We start from the raw sequence: 19,831 nt of genomic DNA on the forward strand, positions 1-19,831 counted from the left end.
AAAACTGATTGTGTGCAGAGCACTGTACTAAGCACTTGGAGGAGTACAGTGCAATAGAACTGGTAGACATGTTCTCTGCCCGCAAGGAATTCACAGTCTACTAAGATGGGAAAGTTGTGGGAAGGATGCAGTTTGGGTGGGAAGGTGAAGAGTTCTCGTTAGGACATTTTAAGTTTGATATTGGCAGGACAGCGAAATGGAGATGTCCTGAAGGCAGTAGAAAATGGGAGACTGAAGATGAGAAAGGTCAGGGCTAGAAAAGTAGATTTGGGAATCATCCCCATAGGGATGGTAGTTTACACCATGGGAGCGAATGAATTCTCCAAGGGAGTGGGTGTCAATGGAGAATGAGGAGATAGAGAACTGAGCCTTGAGGTACTCCTACTGAGAGTGGGAGGCAGAGGGATAACTTGGGGAGAGATCGAGGAGAGGATGATGACAGTAAAGCCAAGATTAGGTAGTGTTAACAGAAGGAGGGGATGGTCCACAGTGTTGAAGGCAGCTGAGAGATCTAGGTAGATTAGGATGGAATGGAGCCTGTTGGATTTGGGAAGAAGGAGATCATTGGTGATCTTAGAAAAAGGCAATTTCTATGGAGAGGAGAGCGTGGAACTCAAATTTCAGCGGTGGGCATGGAAAGCTGAAGTGGAGGCAAAAGGTCTAAACAGCTTTCTTCAGGAGTTTAGAAAGGAATGTTATGAGGGAGATGGGGCTATAATTAGAGAGTGGTGTGAATGATAATAAAAATGGTATTTGTTAAGTGCTTACTATGTCCCAGGTACAGGGACATAGTTCTAAGTGCTGGGATGGGTACAAGCAAATGAGGTTGGACACAGTCCCTGTCCCATGTGGGGCTCACAGTCTTCATCCCCATTTTACAGATGAGGTAACTGAGGCCCAGAGAAGTTAGGTGACTTGCCCAAGGTCACGCAGCAGAGCAGGGATTAGAACCCATGACCTTCTGACTCCCAGGCCCGGGCTCTAGCCACTATGCCATGCTGCTCCTGGGAAGTTGGGGGTGGGGGTTGGGGGGGAAGTTTCTGTAGGTTAGGGGATCTCTGAGTAGAAGGAACAGTGAATGGCAGCCCAAACCCTCAGGTGGTGAGTGTAATTCTCACTTGTTTCTAGAACCTCAGGGGAGCTGGATCCTCTTCTCTTTCCAACCCCACCGACTCCCTACCCCCACCTCTGCTATTGCCACTCACCCTTAGGCCAACCCTCAGAGGAGGTCACTTGCTTGTCTCCCAAGAGATATCATTACCCTTATAACTGATTACAGATCAATCAATCAACCAATGCTATTTGAGTGCTTGCAGAGCACTTTACTAAGCATTGGGGAGAATACAATGCAGTAGAGTTGGAAGACGTTCTCTGCCCACATCACTTACTGTTATAAGTCTAATTTTTCAAAAAAATACATTCTGCAGATTGAAGAAGATTAATGAAAAGATATAGAGGGGTCATTGAATAAAATTGTCATAGTCAAAACTGATCTGGTGGTTCTGAATATAGTTCTCTGTATTGATTGAACTGTAAAATGAATTTAGTCTGGAGAGAGCAGAGGACGATCAATAGTATTTATTGAGCACACACTGTATGTAGAATACTGTACTAGATGCATGTGAGAATACAATTTAATTAGTAAACATGATTCCTGCCCTTAAGGACTTTATAATTCAGTGGGGGAGTCAGGCACTAAAATATAATACAGATAAGAGGAAGCAAGAGTGTGTTAAGTATTCATTCATTCATTCATTCAATAGTATTTATTGAGCGCTTACTATGTGCAGAGCACTGTACTAAGCGCTTGGGATGAACAAGTCGGCAACAGATAGAGACAGTCCCTGCCGTTTGACGGGCTTACAGTCTAATCGGGGGAGACGGACAGACAAGAACAATGGCACTAAACAGCGTCAAGGGGAAGAACATCTCGTAAAAACAATGGCAACTAAATAGAATCAAGGCAATGTACAATTCATTAACAAAATAAATAGGGTAACGAAAATATATACAGTTGAGCGGACAAGTACAGTGCTGTGGGGATGGGAAGGGAGAGGTGGAGGAGCAGAGGGAAAAGGGGAAAATGAGGCTTTAGCTGCGGAGACGTAAAGGGGGGATGGCAGAGGGAGTAGAGGGGGAAGAGGAGCTCAGTCTGGGAACGCCTCTTGGAGGAGGTGATTTTTAAGTAAGGTTTTGAAGAGGGAAAGAGAATCAGTTTGGCGGAGGTGAGGAGGGAGGGCGTTCCGGGACCGCGGGAGGACGTGACCCGGGGGTCGACGGCGGGATAGGCGAGACCGAGGGACGGCGAGGAGGTGGGCGGCAGAGGAGCGGAGCGTGCGGGGTGGGCGGTAGAAAGAGAGAAGGGAGGAGAGGTAGGAAGGGGCAAGGTGATGGAGAGCCTTGAAGCCTAGAGTGAGGAGTTTTTGTTTGGAGCGGAGGTCGATAGGCAACCACTGGAGTTGTTTAAGAAGGGGAGTGACATGCCCAGATCGTTTCTGCAGGAAGATGAGCCGGGCAGCGGAGTGAAGAATAGACCGGAGCGGGGCGAGAGAGGAGGAAGGGAGGTCAGAGAGAAGGCTGACACAGTAGTCTAGCCGGGATATAACGAGAGCCCGTAATAGTAAGGTAGCCGTTTGGGTGGAGAGGAAAGGGCGGATCTTGGCGATACTGTAGAGGTGAAACCGGCAGGTCTTGGTAACGGATAGGATGTGTGGGGTGAACGAGAGGGGCGAGTCAAGGATGACACCGAGATTGCGGGCCTGCGGGACGGGAAGGATGGTCGTGCCATCCACGGTGATAGAGAAGTCTGGGAGCGGACCGGGTTTGGGAGGGAAGATGAGGAGCTCAGTCTTGCTCGTGTTGAGTTTTAGGTGGCGGGCCGACATCCAGGTGGAGACGTCCCGGAGGCAGGAGGAGATGCGAGCCTGAAGGGAGGGGGAGAGGACAGGGGCGGAGATGTAGATCTGCGTGTCATCTGCGTAGAGATGGTAGTCAAAGCCGTGAGAGCGGATGAGTTCACCGAGGGAGTGAGTGTAAATGGAGAACAGAAGAGGGCCAAGAACTGACCCTTGAGGAACTCCAACAGTTAAAGGATGGGAGGGGGAGGAGGCTCCAGCGTAGGAGACCGAGAATGATCGGCCAGAGAGGTAAGAGGAGAACCAGGAGAGGACAGAGTCCGTGAAGCCAAGGTGAGATAAGGTATGGAGGAGGAGGGGATGGTCGACAGTGTCAAAGGCAGCAGAGAGGTCAAGGAGGATCAGAATGGAGTAGGAGCCATTGGATTTGGCAAGAAGGAGGTTATGGGTGACCTTAGAGATAGCAGTCTCGGTAGAGTGGAGGGGACGGAAGCCAGATTGGAGGGGGTCTAGGAGAGAATGGGAGTTAAGGAATTCTAGGCATCGATTGTAGACGACTCGTTCTAGGATTTTGGAAAGGAAGGGTAGTAGGGAGATAGGACGATAACTGGAGGGGGAAGTGGGGTCAAGAGCGGGTTTTTTTAGGATGGGGGAGACGTGGGCATGTTTGAAGGCAGAGGGGAAGGAGCCCTTGGAGATTAAGTACATAGGGAGAATTGTCAGTACCCAGGTGCTTTGGGGGTACAAAAGTGCCAGAAAAGATGGGAAAAGGGTAATAAGTGGTGATAGAAAATGGTATAAGTCTTCATCTAATATTTGACTGTATGAGCTATCACTGGCAGTGTGTGTATACCCACACATCAATATGGAGCAAAACTCAAATTGAGACACACTCACAGGAGCAATGTCCTGTAGGAACGTTTGTATGTACAGGTGTGTGCAAAATGAGAAGCAGTTTGGCTTAGTGGAAAGAGTAAGGAGCTGGGAGTTGGCCTGGGGTCTAGTCCCACTTCTAGCCCTGGCCTACTGCGTGATCTTGGGCAAGTTGCTTATTTTCTATGCTTCTACTCTCTCATCTATAAAAATGGGGTTGATATCTACTTTCCCTACTTCTTAGGTATGTCATCTGTGGGGACAGAGATTCCATCAGACCTGATTATCTTATCTACCCTAGGACTTAGCATACAGTAAGTGTTTAAAATTTTAAATCCTATTCATTTCTCTTGAAATGCCACTTTGTTTAGACCATTGGAGAAGGGGCACCTTTTCATCCCTGCTGAGTGATTGTACAAGCAAGTTGAAAATTTGGCCAGTTGTTATGAAATTTCAATACCTCTCTGTTCTTTTTTTTCCTTTCTATTAAAAAGCAAATTAAGGGTGAAAAATTACATACTGCAACATTAACATTATACATTTCAACCTGCAGTAGTCAGGAAATGCAAATGTTTAAAAGGTGCTGTAATGATAACTCACTTAGATTTCAGATTCCATATGGTAGGGTTTAAATGATAATTGAAAGGTGCAGGAGAGTTAATATTACTCTGAGAACCTAAACCTTTGGATTTCCTTTCTTTTATGTGTGTTAAATCTTGAACCTTAATGATGCAATAATGTAGCTTTTTGGTACTGAGTATTTTATAGCAGGGAAATGTTTTACAGTGGAAGAGAAATTCCTTAAATGAATTTTCTTGGACAAATACAAGATGGCTTTCAGGTTGCATTGACTATTTTTGAATATAGTGGTTCAAAGGATTAGACTTGGAATAGGCTTCTTGAATTCACCTGATGAGCCTTTTGTTCCAGGAAGAATTTCACTGCAACTTTAGAAGGCAAATGACTGGCTACCTTAAAGACCCATGAGCAGGAAAATTTTTGTCTCAGAACCCTTATGGATGAGAAGAATTTTACCTCATGTCTTACCTGTTTCCCTCCTGCCCCAATTTGAGTATTTTTCCTCATTTTATACTGTGGAGAACAGCTGGTAACCATCTTCCCTATGAATTTTTTCTATCCTGAATTCCCAGTAAAACACCCCCCGCCTTCTCTTAACACCCATTCCTTTAAACTCCCCTCAAAATTTTCTACTTTTAATCATTTTTAGTAGGGCCTTGGATCCTTTCCAAATTCTCCACAAATCATTGAGTTGCAGAGTACCACCCGGACATAGTACTATAATGAAGTTATGACCAATGCCAAGTATAGGAGCAGGATTTACCTTGAGGTTTCTTTATGTGATACATATGCTTTTCATTACAATAGCACTAGATTGCTGGCTTAGGTTCAAACTGTGGTCCTCTACAACCTCTATACTGTTTTCATAGACCTTACAAAAGCATTTGAGACCATCAACAGATCAGGGCTCTGGCAACTGCAAAACAAATTTGGTTGCCCTGAGAGCTTCACCAAGATCCCTGAGTTATTCCATGTTGGTACAGATGGTCGACTCAGTGTTTAAAAGCCCCCTGGATGAACCTTTCCCATCAGCACTGGAGTGAAACAGAGATGTTTAGTAGCTCCAGTCCTGATTAACCTGCGGTTAGGTCCTGCCCTGCTTGAGGATGCAACGAATGAACTGGAAACTGGAGTGAGAATATGCTCTCAATCCAAGAGGGCATTCTTTCATCTCAACAGATCACAGGCTTCATCTAAGGCTCTTGAGACAATCATCTAATAACTGCTGTATGATGATGATTATGCTGTTGTAATATCCAGGATAAGACCTACAAATAATTATGAACTGCCCTAGAGTTTGCCACAGCCCCATGGACTCACAATATGCCTGAAGAAACCTGGAGCTATATACCAACCCATAACCTAAATATCTTATACCAACAAGATTTGCATTGGCAGAACAGAACTCAATGCTGCAACCAAATTCTGTTACCTAGGCTGGGTACCATCCAGTAATGTACAGATAAGCAATGTAGTTGAGAGTAAGAAAAGACCAGTGGAGCACTCAGGAGATTGACAGAGGGTAGTGACTATGGGACATCTAGCTCTTTACAACACTGAGCTTGATAAAGCTTTAATAATAATAATGTTGGTATTTAAGCGCTTACTATGTGCAGAGCACTGTTCCAAGCACTGGGGCAGATATAGGGTAATCAGGTCGTCCTCTATGAGGCTCACAGTTAATCCCCATTTTACAGATGAAGGAACTGAAGCACAGAGAAGTTAAGTGACTTGCCCACAGTCACACAGCTGACAAGTGGCAGAGCTGGGATTAGAACCCACGACCTCTGACTCCGAAGCCCAGGCTCTTTCCACTGAGCCACGCTGCTTCCCCTCTTTAATGGTGTCCAATCGCTCCTCTGTCTGGGAGACCTAGACCATCTTGAGAAGACACATCCAGCTCCTCAAACACTTTCATCGTGTCCCCTACAAACCACACACAACATCAGATGGAAGGATAAGATTCCAACAACGAGGTCTTGAATGCAGTCAACTCACCAGCTGTGGGCAGTACTGACGGCAACACAGATTTGTGGGTTGGGGGACATGTTAGGAGAATGGATACCCTATTACCTGCTGTATGGTCACTGAAAAGGGTGGTGTACGAGCCAGGAGGCTGGAATAAATGATTTCAAGACATAATGAAGCAAAGCCCCAAGCAACACGATATAGCATTGGACTGTTGAAGTACACTGCGGTGGACCAACCAACTGAGTGAGTAGAAACTGGGAGAGAAGTTGTCCCTTTTAAATGGAAGCCTTGAAAGATTGACATTCAAAGAGGCAGGCTCAAAAACCAAGAAGTCATGTATGGGGCAAATCCATCGGGGAAGCAAGGGACTCTGTGTTCACCATGTGGTAGTGTGTCATTTTTGCACCATTCTTTTTAGCTACATGGGTTAGACCTCACCTTTATCATCACCTCCCCACTGTGGCCAAGCAAAGCAAGCAAAACTACCACTTTCCCTGCTGCCACTGAGGGCCCCCGCTCGTGACGTGCTCTGAGAGTACTGGGCTTTGGCGATCATAGCTGCTGTCCCGTGCTCTGTGTCTTCACCCGATAGTTCGGCTCTGCTGCATCCCTGGCTGCAGCTCTCCTCCATACCACTGAGGAGCCTCCAGTCCATTCTGCCTTCCACCACCCATAGCATGAATCTTCTATAAAACCCTGGGAAAACTGGTGGCTGCTTTAGTAGTTGTTGTGGCTAGGGAAGTGCCTTAGACCCTAAGCCCTGAGAAGCCAGAACCTCTACTCCTCTAGCCACAGCACTCTGCTTTAATTTTTATTTGGTGTATTTCTCCTTAAACTTTATGCTCTTTGTGTGATATGTTTCATTATGAGGCTCTATAGCTCAGGGGTGAGAGCACTGGTCTCGTAAACCAGGGGTTGTGAGTTCAAATCTCATTAGTGCCTGTCTCTGAATATTTAGAGAAGCAGTGTGACTCAGTGGAAAGAGCACGGGCTTTGGAGTCAGAGGTCATGGGTTTGAATCTCGGCTCGGCCACTTGTCAGCTGTGTGACTGTGGGCAAGTCACTTAACTTCTCTGTGCCTCAGTTACCTCATCTGTAAAATGGGGATGAAGACTGTGAGCCCCACGTGGGACAACCTGATTCCCCTGTGTCTACCCCAGCGCTTAGAACAGTGCTCTGCATATAGTAAGCGCTTAACAAATACCAACATTATTATTATTACTCCTGATGCATCTGTCTCCTATCCCCTCTCCCCAACCCATATTCTTATATTGTGATGAACCCCATAAGGGCTAGAGACAGTGTCTAATACCCACCTGTATATCATTTCTTAGTTTTTAGTACAGTGTTTTGTGTATAGTAAGCACTTCAAAAATATGATTACTACTAGTAACATTATTTCAAAAATGAAGGTCATATATATGTGTTTGTGTTTGCAAATGTGTATATCTTGGCTAGGGTTCTTACTTGGTTCCATGAAACTAGAAAATTAAGGGAATACACCAAATGAAATATAATTTCCCATAGGAAATAATGTAAAGTTCATTGTATTTCCAAGATCCAAAGAAGATCTGAACACTATACATCAATGATAAATACAAATATGGAAATATAAACATTCATTAATAAAAGGATTTTAAATTAGATTATTAAGGTGTAGATAGAGAAGCAGCATCACCTAGTGGATAGAATAGGAGCCTGGGAGTCAGAAGGACCTGGGTTCTAATCCCAGCTCCGCCACTTGTCTGCTCTGTGACCTTGTCCAAGTCACTTAACTTTTCTGCGCCTGTTATCCATAAAATGGGGATTAAGACTGGGAGCCCCATGTGGGACATAGACTGTAACCAACTTGACTAGCTTATATCTACCCCAGCATTTAGCACAGTGCCTGGCACATTGTGCTTAAGAAATACAAAAACCAATATGTAAATACAGTTTTTTTCAGTTTCTTTCCTATCCTACTCTGCAAAAAGACACCTGTGCTAACAGATCTGGCATTAGTTATGCTAAATAGGTGGGATTATCTAATGTTAAATTGAACTGGGCTTGAATTACTGTCAAATCAGTCAAACTACTTCAAAGGGGTGGGGAAAGGGAAGTGTTTAAGGCAAGATAAGCTTTGCAACATTATCTCTAAGTGAGAAAGTCAACATTAATTCCAACACCAACAGTCAATAGATTCCAACACCAACGGTCAGTCAATAGCTATATTGCAAAAGAACTCTAAATGAAAAGCATTGATATGGGAGATGACTGTATATATATATATATATATTTGTGTCCAGAACTGATGCCTCTCCAATATACTTTCAAATTAGATTTACAAAATGAGATATGATCAAAGTCTAATCCTATCCTCCAAACTGTTAACGATCTATCTAACTGTGCTCCATTTTGCTACTGCAGTTTTTTGTTTTGTTTTGTTTTACTCTGAAATCCCATTTTAAGGATTTGGAAATGCTCTCTCTTAATCCAGATATTTGGTTAAATCCCAAACACTTCAACTGAAGAATTTCGTGGCTTGGAAGTTTTGAGAAAAACATAACCCAGGAAATCAAGTTACAGAATATTAGGTGATAGGGGCCCATCAGATTTCCCCATAGTTCTAATTCATTTCTAAGAGCCTCCATGTGATTTTTCCAAACCCTCAAAGTCCCCAATCTCTTTTCCTCCGTAACAGTCTGGGCACTAGAGACCCTGTATGCTGTGGTCATGGATTTGTTGAATGGGGGAGTGCTGGACAGGATCTTTTTGGAGCCTGACAAATTATTCCTGAATTGATTGGACTGGGGTCACCGTTGAGTGACTCAGGGTCCTCCTTTTAAAAGAAAGCTGGGTGCCCGGCTGCTAGAGTGCTGTCAACTCCTGGTGATCTGGAGAAGAGAAAAACAGTGTTTAGAAAGAGTGCAGAGAACTCTCAATAGCAAAAAAAAAAAAAAATCCACAAAACTGAACAGTTCACTTGGGCTTCATCTACACAGAACAGAGGGCTATGTAAGACCAGAGATTTTTTTTCTAAAAACCAGTGTTTGACCAAAAATGCTGAAATAATTTTGGCCAAAACAAGGTATGACGTGAGTACCAAATGTTTGTCTACTTTGCTCAAACCAGGCTAGCCTGGTGGCAGATTTTAATTGTTGAAGTTAGTGTAAGAACTAATTAAACAGATGTTTCAGGGTGTGCTAGTGTAAAACCGGAAGCTTGGATATGAGCCGCCTTGCTTTTCTTTGCCAAACCTAGAATCAATAAATGTAAAACCATTCTGTTATGCAGCTATTGCCAATTTGAGGCATTCGGTATCATTGGAGGTCTAGGAATTAAATATTGGCCCAGGACTAGATTGGGAGGAAAAACAAATACACCACTGAACAGCAATGAATAAATCTGTGGCAGAGATAATGATAAAGGTAATCAAATCTTTGCTTCAAAGTGTAATCTGATAAATTGAGATGTCAGAAAGGAATTGAACCTTGTGTACAAAATTACCCAACTGGTTAGGTGAATTGGATATTTCCTACTGCCCCATTGCCTTCCCTCCAATGGTGACTGCTAGAGGAGAGGCAGGGAACTGAAAAAGATCAATCATGTTATCTGATGAGGCATAGCTCAGGGCTTGGCTACAAGTTGCTATTGACAAAAGAGCACATATTTTTGCTTCGTTCACTCAGTGCCAAGCCACCTCTTTTCATTCAGCACAGTACTTTTTTGCAAATGAAATAAAGATTAAATTGTTATTCAAGTGGATTTTGGTGTGCCTTGTAAAACAGAGCAAGATGGAAATGCATTTCCAAGCATTTTCCATTGAAATTAAGGCCAAATGACAAAGAAAACAACACTTATTGCTCTATGTATTTTAAACTGCAGAGCTTTCCCTATAAAACACTTTATTTATAAGAATGCCTGTAATGTAGTCACAAACCCCAAACCCACTTTCAACAAAAAAAAATTTTTAAAAGAGATAGTGTAAATGTTAGTTTGAACACCCGATGATCCAGAACAACTTTTACATAGTAATCTGAAGTAAGGTCGGAGAGAGGAAGAGATTTAGCCCATGTGTAGGGATGGAAATAGACTGGAACTCATGCATATGCTATTCAATTGTTTGCATGCTGACAGGGTCAGGGAGTACTGGAATCTTATTTCCAGGTGTCCTGTCTTCCCTTCCCTTTACTACTATTCCTCCACCCCCCCCCCCCATTTTATACCACTTGCCTTGTACTCCAAGTTTAACTAGATTAAGTTTCATCTTTATGGCAATCTGAAAGCCTTTGAAATCAGTTAGATGATTCAACAGAGCTTGCACCAGATGGTTTGTGTTCTGAAGAAATGTCTTGCTCTTAGGTTAGTATTGAATTCTTACAAAACCTCAGTAAAGATTTTCTTTGGGGTTCCAAACTTAAATTAAGATCCCTGAATAGAGAACCTGATTACTGATCTGCTTGAATCAATTTTGTTAAATTGGATTATTATACAGAGCAACTGATCTCTGAACAGTGTATCCATATTTGCCATATGAAATTTCTTTATTTTTCTTTATCTCATTTTAATTAAACATTTTTAACATTAACCTGTTGTTATTACAAACTTTTCCCATTTTGAAGAGGCTGTACTCTTTCCGGATAAACTATCAGATACTGTAATGAAGTGACCCATCTTGTTCGCAGCTTCATTGCAAGGCAAGAGCCTGAAAAGATAATAATAATAATAACAATAATGATGGTATTTGTTAAGTACTTACTATGTGCCAAGCACTGTTCTAGGCACTGGGGAGGATACAAGGTGATCAGGTTGTCCCACATGGAGCTCACAGTCTTAATCCCCATTTTACAGATGAGGTAACGGAGGCACAGACAAGTGATTTGCCCAAAGTCACATAGCTGACAAGTGGTGGATCCGGGACTTGAACCCATGACCTCTGACTTCCCAACTCGTGCTCTTTCCATTGAGCCACGCTGTATCCTGCTCTCTCATCATGGCTTTGTAATCAGAAAACAGTATTCTTTGCATTTAACACCGACTCTATATTGAGTCAGAGATTGTGACTTACCTAAGGTCACGCAGCAGGCCAGTGGCAGAGTTGCGCTTCAAACCCAGGTCTTAGGGCTTCCAGACCGCTTCTCTTCCACTATTCCACACTGCCTCCTCTAATATGGAAGTTTACTGTAATTTGTTGTTGTCAAGTCCAGTGTGGTGCTTGTAATCCTCCTCTCCAGCCTGGGGCCATTTTGAATTTGTGTACCTGTGAGTAACTGCAGCCATTCTTTATGAAGAACTTTGGTTCTTTAACTCAGAGAATGTCCTAACATAACCCAGCTTTGCTCACCAGATTGGCCTGTCTGCTTTCTTTGCTTTCAGCCTTAGTAGTGAATCCCTTAGCTGCGCTGCTTTTGAGCTGCTTCTTGGAAAATATTTATAGCATTTTTACTGCTAACAACATACCAGAGAGAGATAGGAATACTGAAAAAATTATATTGATCAGCAAGGAACTACAGATAAGAGGAGCTTGCTTGCTTTATCATCTTCTACTCAGACTACTGTATTTCCTTTTTAGACACAGTTGGATCTGAGACCATGTGGCTTCAAGTTTGAGTCTTCTGCTCTGGTTTATTACTCCAGAGACCCTGCTAGCTCTTGTGATCAGCTTCCAGCAGGTGAGAAGAAGAAATAATTGCCAGGTGGTTAGGGTCTCCTCACATACTGAAGTAATTCAAATGATAGTTCTGCCAACAATTAGGAAGTTCAACACTGGAAAAAAACCCCCCACCCTATTATTAGAAACATGCTTGAATATGGATAGCTAAATATAGATGTATGAATACATCCATATTTTTTGGCCATGTGTGGGTTTTAAAGGTTTTTCTACATGAAAATAATCATCTTATTTCATGAGTTTTGTGCGATAGAATTAAATTATTCCTTTATACTTTTCCCCTGCACAAATTTGGCCATCAAATTGTTGCATAGTGTTGAGTATCTGTTTCTTTAATTGCAGTGTCGCGGTCCTTTTAGATTTCACTTGTCTATTAAAGGACCAAGAAAAGGAGGAAAGAAAATGGAAAAAGGCTTCAAGTGTCAGGAAGAAGGATAAAATGATGTAAATTGAATGAATGACTCTTTCTAGATGTCAAGCACACAATTTAGATTAGCCTGAAGTAATCTGGACCGGAACTGATGGGGCAATTGTCTTGGGTTCAACTGCAGGAATTGCTTTCGTAAATGTGGACTGGTCTCATATAACTTTTCTTTCTTCTGTATTTTCTCTTTCATGCACTTGACTTGGATGCACTTTGTTTTGCATCTTCATCGCCACCAGCAATAGCACTTATTGTGCAACTATAGTAGAAGCAGCCAACGTGGTGAGTTGTACTGTACTAGGTGCTTGGGAAGTACAAGAATAGCAAAGTGACATATTTCCGGCTCATAAGGAGATGATCATCTACTGGGGAAGAAAACATAAAAATATTGACACTTAGCATGGCCTTGTACTATGTGCTTGGGAATATACAAAAAAAATCCCAAAGCTAAATACATAAGTGGTATTGTGTGCTTATTTTGTACAGAGCACTGTACTAAATGTTGGGAAGAGTGCAATACAGCTGGTAGACATTGATATGGGCCCTGCCATTGAAGTGCTTGTAATTCAATGGGGGAGTCAGGCAAATTATAAAAATAAAATAGGAATAAGATTATGAACGTAAACTGACAAAACAAATATACATAAATGAAATAAACTGACAAATTCATGAAAGATTAATGTAGCTGTTGGAATAACGTTACTGGGAAGGTGGTGAGAGGTAGCTTTTTCAATGCCTTAGGTCGAACTGGTCTCATTTCCTCCTGCCAGACCTATGCAATCAATTAATTGTATTTATGGAGCACTTACTATGCACAGCACACTGTACTAAGCATTTGGGAGAATACAACACAGTTGGGAGACATTGATCCCTTCCCACAAGAAGCTTATGATCCATCAAAATAGACATTAAAATAAATCAGAGGTAGAGAGAGCCGATGTGAGGGACAGAAGCCCTGTTGCCAAGCAGCAATCTGCAGTAGGAAGAGCCAGGCAGTGTGGATCTACAAAAGGAACAAGGGCTCTGAGGCCCCTGTGGCTTTCCGGTGCCGATCCAGCCTCGCTGCCTCCCGCTAGACTGACACAGGGCAGAAGACGCTGGTCTTCAGAAGGGGTTCATTGCTGGGAAGGCTGCAGGAGCTGCAAATCTAGCTCTGCACCTGAAAGCGGGGGGGTAGCGGGAGGACTCCTCCCTTCAACAACCTGCTCTTACATGGTTAGCTTCGATTGGCTGCTTTTCCAATTTATTATTTGGTTTTCCACTGTTATCCTTCCATTTACCTCTATTTGGATTCTGCCACTTACTTGAGACAGAATGAGGTCCGATATGTTTGCCTTGCAATTAACCCAGCCCAGCATGGTGTATCATGCCTAGCAATCAATCAATCGTATTTATTAAGTGCCTATTCTGGGCAGCGCACTATATCAAGTGTCTGGGAGAGTACATAGTGTAAATAGACAAGATCCCTGCCCTCAAGGATTTTGCACTCTAGTGATTACTACTAGGTGGGCTTGGATCAAACTGTCAATCAGTAGTATTTATTGAGCTCTTAAAGAAGCAGTGTAGTCTACTTATTTAGGTTTCTACAGAGAATCAGTCTGCTCCCAGGTTCCTTGACATTTTTCATCTGCATGATGCCTATCTGCCTCTAATTAAGGATGGGTTTATCCAAAAATTGTCTGTTACTGGCAGTTGCAGAATGGATTTAAATTCACTGATGTAAGTACTTCGGTCATTTTGTGAGACATACATTGAAATCAATCATTTATTCAGACTTACTGTGTGCAGAGCATTGTACTAATACAATATATATAAATTATGGATATGTACATAAGTGCTGTGGAGCTGAGGGAGGGGTGAATAAAGGGTGCAAGTCTATGAGCAAGGATGATGCAGAAGGGAGTGGGGGAAGCGGAAATGGGGGCTTAGTCAGGGAAGACCTCTGGGAGGAGCTATAACTTCAGTAAGGCTTTGAAGGTGGGGAGAGATGTTCTGGGCCAGAGGCAGAATATGGGCGAGAGGTTGGCGGCGAGAGAGACAAGACTGAGGTATAGTGAGTAGGTTGGTAATGGAGGAGCAAGGTGGGCAGACTTGTTTGTAGTAAGGAAGATGGGAGGTAAAGTAGGAGGGGGCAAAATGATTGAGTCCTTTAAAGTCAATGATAAGGAGTTTGATGGGCAACCAATGTTCCTTCCAGAAGTTATTAATGGCTCTCTTGTATTTAATCAAGTATCTTCCGACTCTTGATTGTAAGAGGGTTATTTCCCCCTATTCAAGAAACTGTGCATGAGAATATTGTTGCTGAGATGTTGAATCTACTTGGCCTTAATCTTTACATTATGAGCCCTCCTTTAGCATTTCAGCCGTGGCTTGCAAATGATGACCTTTTCCTTATGGTAAATCAGCTCTAATGGTAAATGCCTCTACTTAGGGTAAATCATTTCTTGGAATTTCTGCTCATTTTTCTTGACCTAATTTGGAGGCTTCCTGATAAGTCAAGATTCTCTTCCCAGGTGATAGGAAAGGACCTAAAAGCACCTAAAATATGGCTGTCATGTTTTAGTTATTGCTGATTAAGGCTTTCTAGGTTTCTGTTGAAGTGCTAATGGTTAGATCCATGAGTCTTTCAGTATTGATCTTCTGCTGGTGGTGTAGCTGTCACTTAGAAGGTAATATAAATGACATAGCTGAATAAATGAGTCAATGATCAATTTATGGTTCTTCACTTTCTAGCGTATCTTTGATGATTTGGGTGTCTTTATGATTGCAATCACTTTCCTCACCTTCATAGCCTTATTAAAGTCATGTCTCCTCTAAATGTCCTTCCTTGACTAAGCCCTCCTTGTTTCCTACTCCTCCCCTCTGAGGTGCGCTTGAATTGGTTCTTTTTATTCATTCCACTCTCTGCCCTAGAGCACTTACGTACATATGCATAATTTATTTTAATGTCTGTCTCCCCCTCTAGACTGTAAGCCCGTTGTGGGCAGGGAATATGTCTACCAACTCTGCTATATTGTACTCTTCCAAGAACTTAGTATAATGCTCTACACACAGTAAATGCTCAATGAATACTATTGATTGTTGGAAGAGGTGGGATTTTACAAGGAATTTGAATGTGGGCAGAACTGTCATGTGTCTGATATAGGGAGGGAAGGAGTTGCCGGCTGGTGGAACAGCGTGAATGAGGGGATAGAGTAGGGAGAGCAGAGAGTGCCCCAAAATGGCACGAGTATCATTGGGTGTTCTCTGCCTAGGTCCTCTGTAAAATCTCTGTATACAGTGTGATATGGTTAGCATTTTTTCTCTCCAGTTCATAGGACTCCTAGCTAGCCCTCTGCAGAGTTATGCAAGCCTGTTCTCTGTCTGTGCAAGGAGAAGAGTTAAGTTTAACTTCGAACAGAACAATTTTGTGAATCATCTCCATTGGCAGTTTTAGCAAACAGCACAGTCCCACAGCTGCTCAAGGGGTCTTTAGAGATGTTTCCTTTTCATGAGTTTTATATGGCAAATTCAGATTACCGTATTCCAAGTACACCAGAATGATGTTCAGGATTTAATGATTCTGGGACATTATGCACTCTGAGTAAAAGCTTCTGCCAAACTATTCTTAGGAAATACCCTGCAATGTTGAATAAAAAGATAAAAATAGCAAGAATGAACCTCCAGCTTGAAGATTGGTCTGTAGTAAACCTCAGGAGAGAAGCCATCCATCCATCATGTTCCCACCTTCCAGAGGACTGGACTGCTAAAGACGCTACCCCGTGGCATAAATTCCAATGTGTGCCAGTGGTGGGTGCTTTTTGAGAGAGAACTGAGAGCTGGCTGCCACGGAACTGGAAGTTGTATTATGGTGTGGGACCTAAGGGAAGATTCACCCCTAGCAGTGGGTGTGCTTAGGTAAGGGACCTGTTTTTTCATAATGCTACATAAAACCGTGAAAGAATCCATTCCAGGTGATCTCCTAGCCCAAAACACAGGGTTTTTTTCTTCAGTCAGATTTCTCATCAGAGGCTCTTGTTGCACAGCCAAGAAGTGGAGACCAGTCGATAGAGCATCAGACTTTAAAACTGAGGGTTCGGGGTTCAAGTTTCTGCTTGGGTGGAAATTTGTTTCCCCCTAAACTGTAAGCTCATTGGGGGCAGGGAATGTGTCTGTCATATTGTACTCTCCCAAGCTCTTAGTATGGTGCTCTGCACACAGTAAGGGCTCAATAAATATGACTGACAGGTGAGTATGGTTAATGTAGATAGCCTATCTGGATAACTGAGTTCACAGACCTCCTCCTCTTCCACAATAGCAGGAATTTTGGTTTTACCCACTCAGACCAAATGACAGAGTGGCAAAGAAGGAATTAGATCCCAGGAAACCTGACTATTGGCAATTTGCATCAAGTCCACTGTCAACCTGCCGGAGAGACTGACTAGTGGGCTTCAGTGGAAAGGTACATTGGGCCCATTTCACTTTACAAGGATGTCAGCATTACTTTTAGGAAAGCAGCCTGGAGCCCAGCAGTTCTGAGTGATTCCTCCACAGAAAGACTCGGCAGATTGGCCATGAGATTCGGGGTTTTAGAACTCCTGCCACACCCATTCTGTGTATTTTCAAAAATGCAAAGTGATGATGGTGTTGCAAACCTTCGTACACCCTGGGGAAGTTGGGTAAATTAGGATCGCATACTTCAGGTTACACTGGGCTGTGCAACTAAAAGTCAAAGTAACTGACAGAAACAGAAAGGTGCATAAGACATTGATAGGCAACTCTCTGGTACAGCAACCTCTGCTGCTTAACATCATGATGAGTAACCAGTCATCATATACTATGCACTGGACTAGGTCAGTCTGAAGAAACACAAATGGACTTTGCCCCTTGCATTAGAGATCAAACTACTTTGCCAGGCTTCCATTTTAATAATCAGTTATATTTGTCAAGTACTTACTGTGTGCAGAGTATTGTACTAAGTACTTGGGAGAGTACAATAGAGTTGGTAGGCATGTTCCCTGCCCTCAAGGACCTTACATGGACATTAGATTTCACTCTTTTGTGTTCTAAACTCAAGAATATACTGGGAAGCAATGCTTAAAGTTATGCATATAGCCAGAACTATAAAATTGTAAACACATTTTATAGAAGTTCTGATGGCCATAGACCTTTCAGGGATAAATGCCTAAGCTTTTTGACTAAATGTATATTTCTTCCAAAAGTGGGATCCTGACTTCAATGGAAGAGGTTTTTTGGGTTGTTTTTTTTCCCCCTATTACCATCAAGGTGGAGAATAGCTAAAGTGCCTGAATGGAAAAACATTCAGGGTGTAATTACATAGAACACTTTAGAGTATTTTACCTTTGTGCTAAGAATAAATCTTTGTTCTTTTACTGATGATCCCAAACTAAACATTTTACACCTTCCTCTCAGGGAAGGAAATAGAAAGTTTTATCTGCTTTGTGGATGGGTAAATGGAGAAAAATTACCAAATGATCATGATCCTAACAAATGTTGCTTGACAAAAAAAAATGTAATGGGTACAAAACTGCCACTGTTAGGCACTCTAATTTTTTATTATTGAATATTCTGAAATATTTGGGCTTTTAGCCTAGTCTTGTGGACTCAAGAAATTTAATGGCAATAAAATTCTGTGCATGCAAGTGATAGTGGATTGGACAACACAGTTTCATCCTGAGATGACTTTGCTGCACCAGGAAGAGCAGGCCATCTCAGAGTTGAGGACTACTTCTACATCCAGTTCCTCAATTATATCCAGTTCCCCTTAGTTTAAGCTAAGGAAAACCAGTAATCAATAAGTTAACCGATAGTATTTATTGAGCACTTAGGGCAGAGCACTGTATTAAGTGCTTGGGGGAGTTCAATGCAATAAAGTTGATAGATATTATTCCTGCCCTCAAGGAGCTTACAGTCTAGTGGGGGAGACGGACATGAACATACATTATAGGTAGGGAAAATGGTAAAATATGAGGGTATGTATGGAAGTGCAGTGGGGCTGAGGGTGGAGTGATTCAAGTGCTCAAAGAGTACACATTCATGTGCATAGTTGATGCAGAAGGGAATAGAGGAAATGACTTTCTTAGGGAAGGTCTCTTGGAGGAAATGTGTTTTTTAAGAGGGTTTTGCCAAGGGGGAGGCGGGTGGTCTGTCAGCTACAGACAGCGAGTTCCAGGCTAGTGGGATGACATGGGCAAGGGGTTGTCAGTGAGACAGATGAGATTCTGGTACAGCAGGAAGTTGAGGGCTAGAGGAATGGAGTTTGTGGGCTGGATTCTAGTAGTAGATCAGTGAGGTAAGATACGGGGAGAACTGATTGTATATCAGTACCAAGATTGAAATGGTCATCTATAATTTCTTCCTATTGGATGCAGGTGGACAAAAAATTATATCTGCAGGTATGAATTCTAACTATAAATGTTAGAAACACAAATATACATATCAATGTGTGTGTGTACATATGAATACACACAACCACGCTCAACTAGAGAGCACACCAGTCAGAGACAACGAAGAACCTATCTAGTCTTAATATTTTTAGTAGACTTTAAGGGTCAAACTTTGCTATGAGACACCATGACAGGGTTTGTGATTGCCCTCCCAAACATATACCATCCTTTAATTAGACTAAATGAACTTTGACAGAGTATTTGCATTTGAGAAAGTATGCAATACATACCTTGATCTTCAAAAGTAGTTTACTTTTTAAATTGCCTCATCCACAGCTGCATTGTTTGTCATTGTTTATACCTTATCTCCTGAAATGTTTTCTATATTTTTAAGAGTGACAGTTGAAAGCAGATTTAATGAGTCAAAAAAAGCGTGTGGGTGGTCCAAGTTTTGGCAGTAATATTCTTCAAAGCAATTGCAGAGGGATCATGGTAAGTACTAATCAGTTTGCCACCATCCAGAATATTGAGCAGTTTATAAATGCTTTTCTCAGGGGAATTTATCAGGTCATTCATTCTCCGGAAGACACACAGCACCAATGGCAAGTTCTCTGTGCAGTTTCCATCTGTCCTGAGTGTCACTGACTGTATTTGTGCATTTTCCCATAATGAGACATACCGTAGGAACAAAAACCCCGTTCTCCCCTCTCATTATGTAAGTAGTGTGCGATGCAATTTACCACATAACAGATGTCGCAGCTAAGTACCCAGGATCGTGTCATGATTCATTCATTTTAAGACAATCTGCTATAAAAATGCACAGCTTTTTATAAATTGGGAAAATTTGGCTTTTGAGTAAGTATATTAAGTGCTGTTATTTACTATCTTTTCACTTGTCAAATATAGCGTTCCACTTTGGGGGCTAGCTATCTGTAGAAAATTAACTTGTCTGGGCTCAACTTGCACCACCTCTGTCTTCTGCAGAAATAGATGATAATGAGTCTCAAATTTTCACCAGAAAAGCTACAGAATAAACTTGAGTTATTAAAATTTAGATTTTGATATCTAGATGAATCTGGTGGAATGTTGTTAC

At 42.2% G+C, this 19,831-nt stretch overlaps 1 long non-coding RNA gene and 1 other non-coding gene across 5 annotated transcripts in view; both read left to right on the top strand.

Moving 5' to 3' along the window:
- LOC103171391 overlaps positions 1-19,831 on the top strand; it is an 89,085-nt gene that overhangs the window by 67,948 nt on the left and 1,306 nt on the right. For all 4 annotated transcript variants that reach the window (XR_003755716.2, XR_486762.3, XR_005659622.1 and 1 more), the window contains exon 5: positions 19,133-19,230. This is a non-coding gene — a long non-coding RNA (uncharacterized LOC103171391). The remainder of the gene's footprint in view (positions 1-19,132; positions 19,231-19,831) is intronic.
- On the top strand, positions 7,148-7,220 carry TRNAT-CGU. Its single transcript has one exon. It is a non-coding gene; the product is annotated as a tRNA-Thr (tRNA).

The sequence above is a fragment of the Ornithorhynchus anatinus genome, chromosome X3 (genome assembly GCF_004115215.2).
Source record: "Ornithorhynchus anatinus isolate Pmale09 chromosome X3, mOrnAna1.pri.v4, whole genome shotgun sequence".
NCBI lineage: Eukaryota > Metazoa > Chordata > Mammalia > Monotremata > Ornithorhynchidae > Ornithorhynchus > Ornithorhynchus anatinus.